Here is an 11,312-nt window from a genome sequence, read left to right as displayed (position 1 = left end):
GATCTGGCTATTTTAACGAACTTCATGTGTTTTAGTAGCCTTACCAATGTGTTAATGGACCAGTTAATGATTCAAACGCTAGATCTTACCGTTTACTATTGTACAATGATCATTTTGTAAGAAAAAAAACTAATTATAATATGGGTAAAAAAAACGTTCCCCGTGTATGACTCGAACCCACGGCTCTGCATGAACATTCGTGCTGGTTTTCTTAAAATTGAGCTTGGTATTAAAAATTTGATAAAAAGAGGTCCGCTGTCAATTAATAAAGCTAATTTGGAAACAATAGAACGAATTATTTATCTGAATAATTATTTTATTTAGCATTCTTTCTTGTTTTTGACTAAAAAAAATAGGTTTTTATACTAAAATTGGGAGTTGCGCATTGTTGTGGAGAGTCATTTTATGATATTTTATACATTTTAGTTCGTGTTTAACAACATTTCTAGAATGACACCAATGTTCGAATGCTGGCCGATAAGAAAATATGCCACTGTCAGATTCGGGAGAAAAGCTCCTGACACCACAATTTGCATAATATTTTAATGAAATTACAGCCAACCTGTAGTAAAAGTGTTGTTACACAGAACTACATTCTCCGATTTTCGAAAAAAAGTTCTATCAATGAAAATATAAGATAAAATATAAATTTTACTCACGTGTTTTCAAATAGAAACGGGCGACAGCTGCACCACGGAAATGTCGATAGCTCTTTTCCTTATCACCACAACTTGGTGGTGGCGCTAGCGTTTAGTAGCCGTGACATACTGGTTTCAAAAAGGTAAGACTGACGTACTGGTTTTAATAATGCTAAACAGTTACTATGGTTATAATAAGGTTAGACTGACTTGCTGGTTTTAATAAAGTTAGACTGACATACTGGTTTTAAAAAGAATAGACTGACATACTGGTTTTAATAATGCTAGACAGTCATTCTGGTTATAATAAGGATAGATTGACATGCTGGTTTCATTTAGGCTAGACTGACATACTGGTTTCAATAACGCTAGACTGACATACCAGCTTCAATAAGGCTAGTCAAACGCATTTCTTTGAATAAGATCAGTCTAACATACTGGTTTCGATAAGGCTAATAGACTGGCATAGTCGTTTTAATAAGGTTAGACTGAAAAACTGGTTTCATGTAGGCTAGACGGACATACTAGCTGCAATAAAACTAGACTGACATACTGGTGTGAATAAGACTAGACTGACATACTGGTTTAAATAATGTTGGACCGACATACTGGTTTCAATAAGGCTAGACTAAGAAACTGGTTTTAATAAAGTTAGACTGACATGCTGTTTTCATTAAGGCTAGACCGACTTACTGGTTTAAACAGGGCTAGACTGACATACTGGTGTCAATAAGACTAATGACATGCTGCTTTCAGTAACTCTAGACTGACATACTGGTTTCAATAAGGCTTGACTGACATGCTTGGGTCAATAAGGCTAGACTGATATACTGGTTTTAAACAGTAAACACTGACATACCAGTTTCAATAAGGTTAGACTGGTATGCTGGTTTCAATACGGTTAGACTGAAATACTGGTTTTAATAAAGTTAGACTGACATACTGATTTTAATAATGCCAGATAGTCATACTGGTTATAATAAGGTTAGACTGACATGCTGGTTTCATTAAGGCTAGACTTAATACTGGTTTCAGTAAAGCAAGACTGACATACCAGCTTCAGTTAGGCTAGTCAAACACACTTCTTTCAATAAAGTCAGTCTAGCATACTGGTTTCATTAAGGTTAGACTGGCATAGTGGTTTTAATAAGGTTAGACTGACAAGCTGGTTTCATTAAGGCTAGACGGACATACTGGTTTCAAAAAAAGGCTAGACTGACATACTGATGTCAATACAGCTAGACTGATATACCAGCTTCAATAAGGCTAGTCAAACACATTTCTTTCAATAAGGTCAGTCTAGCATACTGGTTTCAATAAGACTAGACTAGCATAGTGGTTTTATTAAGGTTAGTTTGTTTGTTTGTTTTGGGTTTAACGCCATTTTTCAACAGTATTTCAGTTATGTAACGGCGGGCAGTTAACCTAACCAGTGTTCCTGGATTCTGTACCAGTACAAACCTGTTCTCCGCAAGTAACTGCCAACTTCCCCACATGAATCAGAGGTGGAGGACTAATGATTTCAGACACAATGTCATTTATCAAATAGTCACGGAGAACACACCCCCCGCCTGGGGATCGAACTTGCGACCCCGCGATCCGTAGACCGACGCTCTACCTACTGAGCTAAGCGGGCGGGTTTTATTAAGGTTAGACTGACAAGCTTGTTTCATTAAGGTTAGACGGACGGTGTCAAAAAGGTTAGACTGGCATACTACTTTCAATAAGGTAAGACTGACATACTGCTCTTAATAAGGCCAGACTGACATACAGGTCAGTAAGGCTAGCCTGACAAATTGGTGTCAATAAGGTTAGACCAACATACTGGTGTCAATAAGGCTAGACTGACACAATGGTGTTAAGACTACAGTGACATACTAGAGTCAATACGTTTAGACTAACATGCTGGTTTCACTACGGGTAAACTGACATACTGGTGTCAATAACGCTAGACTGATTAACTGGTGTCAGTAAGGGTGGACTCACATATGGGTGTCAATAAGGGTAGACTGACATACTGGTTTCGAAAAGAATAGTTTGACATACTGGCTTCAATAAAGCTAGAAATACATACTGGTGTCAATAATGGTAGACTGAATAAGGTTAGACCAACATACTGGTTTCAAAAAGGCTAGATTGACATATTGTTTTCAATATCGCAGACTGACCTACTGGTATCAATGAGAGCAGACTGACATATTGGTTTTACATACTGGTTTTAATAAAGTAAGACCGGCACACTGATTTCGATAAGGCTAGACTTATATAATGTTGTCAATATGGCTAGACTGACATACTGTTTTCAGTAATGGTAGACTGACATCCTGGTGTCAATAAGGGTAAACCGACTTACTGGCTCCATTAAGGCCAGATTTATATACTGGTTTCAATATGGCTAAACCGACATACTGGTGTTAATAAAGGTAGAGTTACATACTGGTTTCAATAAGGCCAGACAGAAAAACTGGTTTCAGTAATGTTAGTCCGACATATTGAATTCAATATGGCTAGACTGACATACTGCTTTCAGTAAGGATAGACTGACATACTGGTGTCAATAAGGGTAAATTGACATTCTGTTTTCAATACTGCTAGACTGGCATACTGGTGTCAGTAAGGGTTGACTGACATACTGTTTAAATATTCCTAGACTGACATACTGATGGCAATAAGGGTGGACTTACATACCGGTTTCAATAAGGCTAGACTGACATACTGGTTTCAATAAGGCTAGCTAGACACAATTTTAGGTCATATGGCGACCATAAGGCTAGTCCAACATATTTCAATTAGACTAGACTGACATATTGGTTTCATTGTGGCTAGACTAACATAATATTATTGGTTTCAATATGACTAGACTAACATTATAGATTGAGTAAGGCTAGACTGAAATCCTGGTTTCAATAAGGCTAGACTAACATACTCATTTAATCTTTTTTCGTTACAAAATTGCAAGATGAAGATTTTCAGATGGGCAGGAGGGCATCATGGGGAAAACTTTTGTGCAATAGTAAGATAATCCATTAATGCACATAGAAGGTATGGAGCAGAAACAATATTTCTTGACCTTCAAGTGACCTTGACCAACAACCATGGGTCATGTGCACTTCACATGGTCTTATCATGGGGAACATTTATGTGTAATAATAAAATAACGATTTGAGGCATTTTGAAGATAAGGAACAACAAGAGCTGTCCATAAGAAAGTCAGTGCTTGCCTACCCAGAGACAGGGATATTACCCTAATGTTAAAATATCTACAGCGTTTCAATCCAGTATTTGCATTAGTTTTAGAGACAGTAGCATGCATTCAAAACTTTAACCAGAAGTTTTCTTTGTCCAAAAGGGGGCATAATTTACCAAAATATATGTCAGAGTTATAGGACTTGATGCAATCAACTAGTCTTATAACCCCATATGACATGTGAAGTTCCAGTTTAATATTTGCTTTGTTTTAACTTTTTTACGCAAAACTTTAATCAGAAGTCCATAAGAAGCCATAATTTGCCTAAAATACAAGTCAGTTATGGGACTTGACCCAGTGAGGTTGGTAATTGACCTATGAAAAGATGAAAAGAAAAAATAAGTTTCAAACCTATATGCTTTAAATCATAGCCGAATGTACTTGCACACAAAACTTTAACCAGGATTTTCCAAGTCCAAAAGGGGGCATAATTTGACCAAAATTCATGTCAGAGTTATGGGACTTGGTGCTATTAGGTTCATAGTTGTATTAATAGCGATTTATTGCCTGGTGACACCGTCGGGCGAAAACACTTGAAATTTACAACTAATAATGGCAGGGGCTCGGGGTGATAACTCACTTTATAGCGGGGGCGAAGAGCGGAAACATGATAATTATCAAGATCGCGGGGTGAGATTTAGTAACTGGAATGTCGGGGCGCGGTTCGAGAACACTACGTTTAAGCAGCGCTTATCATCGTGTTTTCGCTCCCCATCCCCGGCATACCAGTTACTTATTCTCACCCAGCGACCCCTGTAATTATCGTGTTTTCGCTCCGCGTCCCTGCTAAAATAGTGTTTTCAACCTGCGTCCCCGCATTTTAACTTGTTAAATCTCGTGTTTTCGCTCGTCAGGTTTGCCCCAGACATACCAGTTACTAAATCTCCCTGGCGGGGTTTCGACCTGCTTTCTCGACATTTGAACTTGTTTATTCTTGTGTTTTCTCTCGACGTGGCTGCGAGACGAAAATATAATTTAATAGGGCTAAAACGCGGAATGACAGAATTAGCCAATCAAAACGAATGTTTTTTTCTTCACTGCTATATAGCAGTGCAAAATAGGAGCGCACAAAAGTGTCTACGTACCAGCAAATGTTAAACAGGAATAAGATGGGACGACGGAGGGACAGACCGATGGACGGATGGATTGACGGATGGATGGATTGGATGGTACCTACCTTCTACCTATTTATTTGTCTTTCTGTCCGTCTGTCTATCTTCCATTCCTGTCTAACCCATTGCAGGGACGTAGACATTTTTTTTCACGTCCATTTTGTAAGGATGCTAAATTCTGCCAATTCACGTTTTAGCCCAATTAAATTATATTTTCAGCCCGCGGGCCCGTCAAGCGAAAACACGAGAATGAGCAAGTTAAAATGTCGAGAACGCAGGCCGAAACCCCACAAGGGCGATTTAGTAACTAGTATGTCTGGGGCGCAGTGCAAAAATACGATAATTAGCACTGCTTAAACGTTTAATAACGAGTTTTTCGCCTGGTGACCGCGCACAGCGAAAACATGTGAAATTTATAAGTTAAAATGGTGGGTGTCCGGCGTGATAACTCGCTATTTAGTGGGGGCAAGGAGCAGAAACATGATGTTTAACAAGATCGTGGGGTGAAATTTGGTAACTGGATGTCGGGGCGCGGTTCGGAAATACTATGTTTAAGCAGCGCTAATTATCGTGTTTTCGCTCCCCACCCCTGACATACCAGCTACTAATTCTCACCCCGTAGCCCCGGTAATTATCGTGCTTTCGCTCCGCTTCCCCACTCAATAGAGAGTTTTCAGCCTGCGTCCCCGCATTTACATTTTTAAATCTCGTGTTTTCGCTCAAAAAGGGTCGCAGGGAGATAACGCAAAATGGCAGAAATCAGCAACCATACGAAATGGACGCATAAAATGTCTACGTCACTGCAAAGGGTAAGACAGGAATGGAAGATAGATAGATGACTGGAAGTGCTGACAAATAAATAGTAGGTAGGTAGGTACGTAGGTATCATCCAGTCTATTCATCTGTCTGTTTGTCTATCCATCTATTTATAGTTTCGATTGACTGATATAAGTCGTGGTCACGAGTTATTATATTGTGGCCACAACTTCTCAAATTGTGGTCACAATTTACTAAATTGAGGCCATGATTTACTAAATTGTGGCCACAATTTATTAAGTTGTGGTCACAAGTTACTAAATTGTGGCCACGATTTACTAAGTTGTGGCCACAATTTACTAAGTTGTGGCCACAATAGAAATAAAGTGTTGCGGATGTCACCGTATATTTGACCCCAGATAACCCATTTTCAAACTTGGTCTAAATTTTATCAAGGCAATTATTCTAAACAAAATTCATCAAGATCAATTAAACAAGAGCTCGTCGAACACAAAATGCCCCCCTTGATGCATTTAGTAATTGCACAAGGAACAGAAATTATATGCTCACTGTAAACAAAAGTTCTACCATTCTGGTTTAATCTGACCTTGACCTTTAACCTAACAAGAGATTACAAAGTGATCTTGGTGCCATCCACTGAGCCATTTTTGAATGTTCCAAATTTCAAGACTAGCTCAAGGTCAAAATCAAGGTCAGATTTCATTTCGGTACAAAATAATGTGTATGTGGTCCAAATTTGAAAGCTGTGGCTTGAGAAAAGTGAAAGTAGGTCACTAGATCAATATCAAGGTCAAAGTTCATTTTGGTAGACAGAAATATGCATGTGCTTCAAATTTGGAGGCTGTAGCTTGAGAAATGTGAAAGTAAGTAGTAGGTAAAAATCATTGTCAAATTTCAATTCAGAACACAAAAATATGCATGCGGTCCAAATCTGAAGTATGTACAATCAGAAATGTGAAAGTAGGTCACTAGGTCAATCTCAAGACCAAAGTTCATTTCGGTACACAAAACTATGCATGTGGTCAAAATTTGAAGCCTGTACCTTCAAAAATGTGAAAGTAGGTCACTAGGTCAATTTCAAGGTCAAAACTTTTTTTGGTACACGAAACTATGCATGTGGTCCAAATTTGAAGGCTGTAGCTTGAGAAATGTGAAAGTAGGTCACTAGGTCAAAATCAAGGTCAAATTTTATTTCGGAACACAAAACTATGCATGTGGTCCAAATTTGAAGCCTGTACCTTCAAAAATGTGAAAGTAGGTCACTAGGTCGATGTCAAGGTCAAAAAAAATTTCGGTGCACGAAACTATGCATGTGGTCCAAATTTGAAGGCTGTAGCTACAGAAATGTGAAAGTAGGTCACTAGGTCAAGGTCAAGGTCAACTCATGTCAAGGTTCATCTTGCCACTCAAAACCATACATGTGGTCAAAATTCAAATGTTGTAGGTTATTGACATGAAGATTTTAAAAGTTTTTCCCTATATAAGTCTATATGAACCATGTGACCCCCAGGGCGGGGCCATATTTGACCCTAGGGGGATAATTTGAACAAACGTGGTAGAGAATCACTAGATGATGCTACTTTACAAATATCAAAGCCCTAGTCTTTGTGGTTTGAACAAGAAGATTTTCAAAGTATTTCCCTATATAAGTCTATGTAAACCATGTGACCCCTGGGGCGGGGCCATATTTGACCCTAGGGGGATAATTTGAACAATCTTAGTAGAAGCCCACTAAATGATGTCACATACAAATATCAAAGCCCTAGGCCCTGTGGTTTTGGACAAGAGGTTTTTCAAAGTTTTTCCCTATATAAGTCTATATAAACCATGTGACCCCCGGGGCGGGGCCATATTAGACCCCAGGGCAATAATTTGAATCATCTTGGTAGAGGACCACTAGATGATGCTTCATACTAAATATCAAAGCCCTAGGCTCTGTGGTTTTAGACAAGAAGATCAGAAACCGTTTTAACTGTTCCTGGCCAATGTGACCTTGACCTTTGACCTAATGACCGCAAAATCAATAGGGGTCATCTGCTGATCATGATCAACCTAACTATCAATTTTCCTGACACTAGGCCTAAGCGTTCTTGAGTTACTGCCCGGAAACAACTTTACTGTTCCTGGTCAATGTGACCTTGACCTTTGACATACTGATCTCAAAATCAATAGGGGTCATCTGCTGGTCATGACCAACCTCCCTATCAACTTTTGTGACCCTAGGCCTATGCGTTCTTGAGTTATCTTCCGGAAACCGTTTAACTGTTCAGGGTCACTGTGACCTTGACCTTTAACATATTGACCTCAAAATCAATAGGGGTCATCTGCTGGTCATGACCAACCTCCCTATCAACTTTCATGATCCTAAGCCCAAGCGTTCTTGAGTTATCATCCGGAAACCGTTTTACTATTCAGGGTCACTGTGACCTTGACCTTTGACATACAGACCTCAAAATCAATAGGGGTCATCTGCTGGTGATGACCAACCTCCCTATCAACTTTCATGATCCTAGGCCTAAGCGTTCTTGAGTTATCATCCGGAAACGGATTGGTCTACATTCCGACCGACAGACCGACATCTGCAAAACAATATACCCCACCTTCTTCGAAGGGGGGCATAAAACTACAGCCTCTATCACATACACAAGGTTTTCCTTTAATTTGACCTGGTGACCTATTTTTGATCCCAGATGACCCATTTTCGATTTTTGTCGACATTCTATCAAGGTAATCATTCTGACAAAATTTCATGATGTTGTTGTTGTTGGATTTAACGTCGCACCGACACATGACAGGTCATATGGCGACTTTTCCAGCTTTAATGGTGGAGGAAGACCCAAGGTGCCCCTCCGTGCATTATTTCATCACGAGCAGGCACCTGGGTAGAACCATCAACCTTCCGTAAGCCAGCTGGATAGCTTCCTCACATGAAGAATTCAACACCCTGAGTGAGGCTCGAACCCACATCGATGAGGGGCAAGTGAATTGAAGTCAGCGACCTTAACCACTCGGCCACGGAGGCCCCTAAAATTTCATGAAGATCTGTTGAAAAACAATCAGCCTCTATTGCATACACAAGGTTTTTTTATTTGACCTAGTGACCTAGTATTTGACCCCTGATAACCTATTTTCAAACTTGGTCTAAATTCTATCATGGCAATTATTCTGACCAAAATTCATCAAGATCAATCGAAAAATACAGCCTCTATCGTATACACAAGTTTTTCTTTCCTTTAATTTGACCTGGCGACCTAGTTTTGATCCCAGATAACCCATTTTCGATTTTTGTCTACATTCTATCAAGGTAATCATTCTGACAAAATTTCATGATGTTGTTGTTGGATTTAACGTCGCACCGACACATGATAGGTCATATGGCGACTTTCCAGCTTTTAATGGTGGAGGAAGACCTAAGGTGCCCCTCCGTGCATTATTTCATCACGAGCGGGCACCTGGGTAGAACCACCGACCTTCTGTAAGCCAGCTGGATAGCTTCCTCATATGAAGAATTCAACGCCCCGAGCGAGGCTCGAACCCACATCGATGAGGGGAAAGTGATTTGAAGTCAGCGACCTTAACCACTCGGCCACTGAGGCCCCTGAAATTTCATGAATCAACTGAAAAACAAGAGGACCATGATGGTCCTGAATTGCTCACCTCTTCCCACATGACCCAGTTTTGAGTATGACGTCGTTTTTTCTATTATTTGACATAGTGACCTAGTTTTTGAGCTCATGTGACCCAGTTTTGAACTTGACCTAGATATTATCAAGATATAAATTCTGACCAATTTTCAAGAAGATCCATTGAAAAATATGGTCTCTAGAGAGGTCACAAGGTTTTTCTATTGTTTGACCTATTGACCTAGTTTTCGAAGGTACGTGACCCTGTTTTGAATTTTATCTAGATATCACCAAGGTGAACATTCTCACAAATTTTCATGAAGATCTCATGAAAAATATGGCCTCTAGAGAGGTCACAAGGTTTTTCTATTTTTATACCTACTGGCCTAGTTTTTGACCCCACGTGACCCAGTTTCAAAACTGACCTAGATATTATCAAGGTGAATATTCAGATCAATTTTCATGAAGATCCATTGAAAAATATGGCCTCTAGAGAGGTCAAAAGATTTTTCTAATTTTAGACCTACTGACCTAGTTTTTGACCGCAGTTGACCCAGTTTCAAACTTGACCTAGATATCATCAAGATGAACATTCAGACCAACTTTCATACAGTTCCCATGAGAAGTATGGCCTCTAGAGAGGTCACAAGGTTTTTTTTATTATTTGACCTACTGACCTAGTTTTTAAAGGCACGTGACCCAGTTTCAAATTTGACCTAGATATTATCAAGGTGAACATTCTGACCAATTTTCATGAAGATCCATTAAAGGGTATGGCCGCTAGAGAGGTCACAAGGTTTTTCTATTTTAAGACCTACTTACCTAGTTTTTGATTGCAGTTGACCCAGTTTCAAACTTGACCTATATATCATCAAGATAAACATTCAGACCAACTTTCATACAGATCCCATGAAAGATATGGCCTCTAGAGAGGTCACAACGTTTTTTCATTATTTGACCTACTGACCTAGTTTTTGAAGGCACGTGACCCACTTTCGAACTTGACCTAGATATCATCAAGATGAACATTCTGACCAATTTTTATGGAGATCAATTCAAAAGTATGGCCTCTAGAGAGGTCACAAGGTTTTTCTATTTTTAGGCCTAATGACCTAGTTTTTGACCGCACATGACCCAGTTTCGAACTTGATCTAGATATCATCAAGTTGAACATTCAGACCAACTTTCATACAGATCCCATGAAAAATATGGCCTTTAGAGAGGTCACAAGGTTTTCTATTATTTGACCTACTGACCTAGTTTTTGATGGCATGTGTCCCACTTTCGAACTTGATTTAGATATCATCAAGATGAACATTCAGACCAACTTTCATACAGATCCCATGAAAAATATGGCCTTTAGAGAGGTCACAAGGTTTTTCTATTATTTGACCTACTGACCTAGTTTTTGACGGCACGTAACCCACTTTCGAACTTGACCTAGATATCATCAAGATGAACATTCTGACCAATTTTCATGAAGATCTTTTGAAATATATGGCCTCTAGATGGGTCACAAGGTTTTTCTATTTTTAGATCTACTGACCTAGTTTTTGACCGCACATGACCCAGTTTCGAACTTGACCTAGATATCATCAAGGTGAACATTCAGACCAATTTTCATAAAGACCCCTTGAAAAATTTCACCTCTAGAGTGGTCACAAGTAAAAGTTTACGCACGGACGGACGGACGACGCACGATCACAAAAGCTCACCTGTGAGCTAACAAACAGCCTCTATCGCATACACAAGGTTTTTCTTTGCTTTGACCTAGTGACCTAGTTTTCGACCCCAGATAACCCATTTTCAAACTTGGTCTAGATTGTATCAAGGTAATCATTCTGACCAAAATTCATGAAGACCAGTTGAAAAATACAGCCTCCATCGCATACACAAGGTCTTTCATTTGACCGAG

The sequence above is a fragment of the Mercenaria mercenaria genome, chromosome 4 (assembly GCF_021730395.1).
Source record: "Mercenaria mercenaria strain notata chromosome 4, MADL_Memer_1, whole genome shotgun sequence".
Taxonomy (NCBI): domain Eukaryota; kingdom Metazoa; phylum Mollusca; class Bivalvia; order Venerida; family Veneridae; genus Mercenaria; species Mercenaria mercenaria.
The sequence above is the reverse complement of the archived record's forward strand: the minus strand, read 5'-3'. Positions refer to the sequence as shown.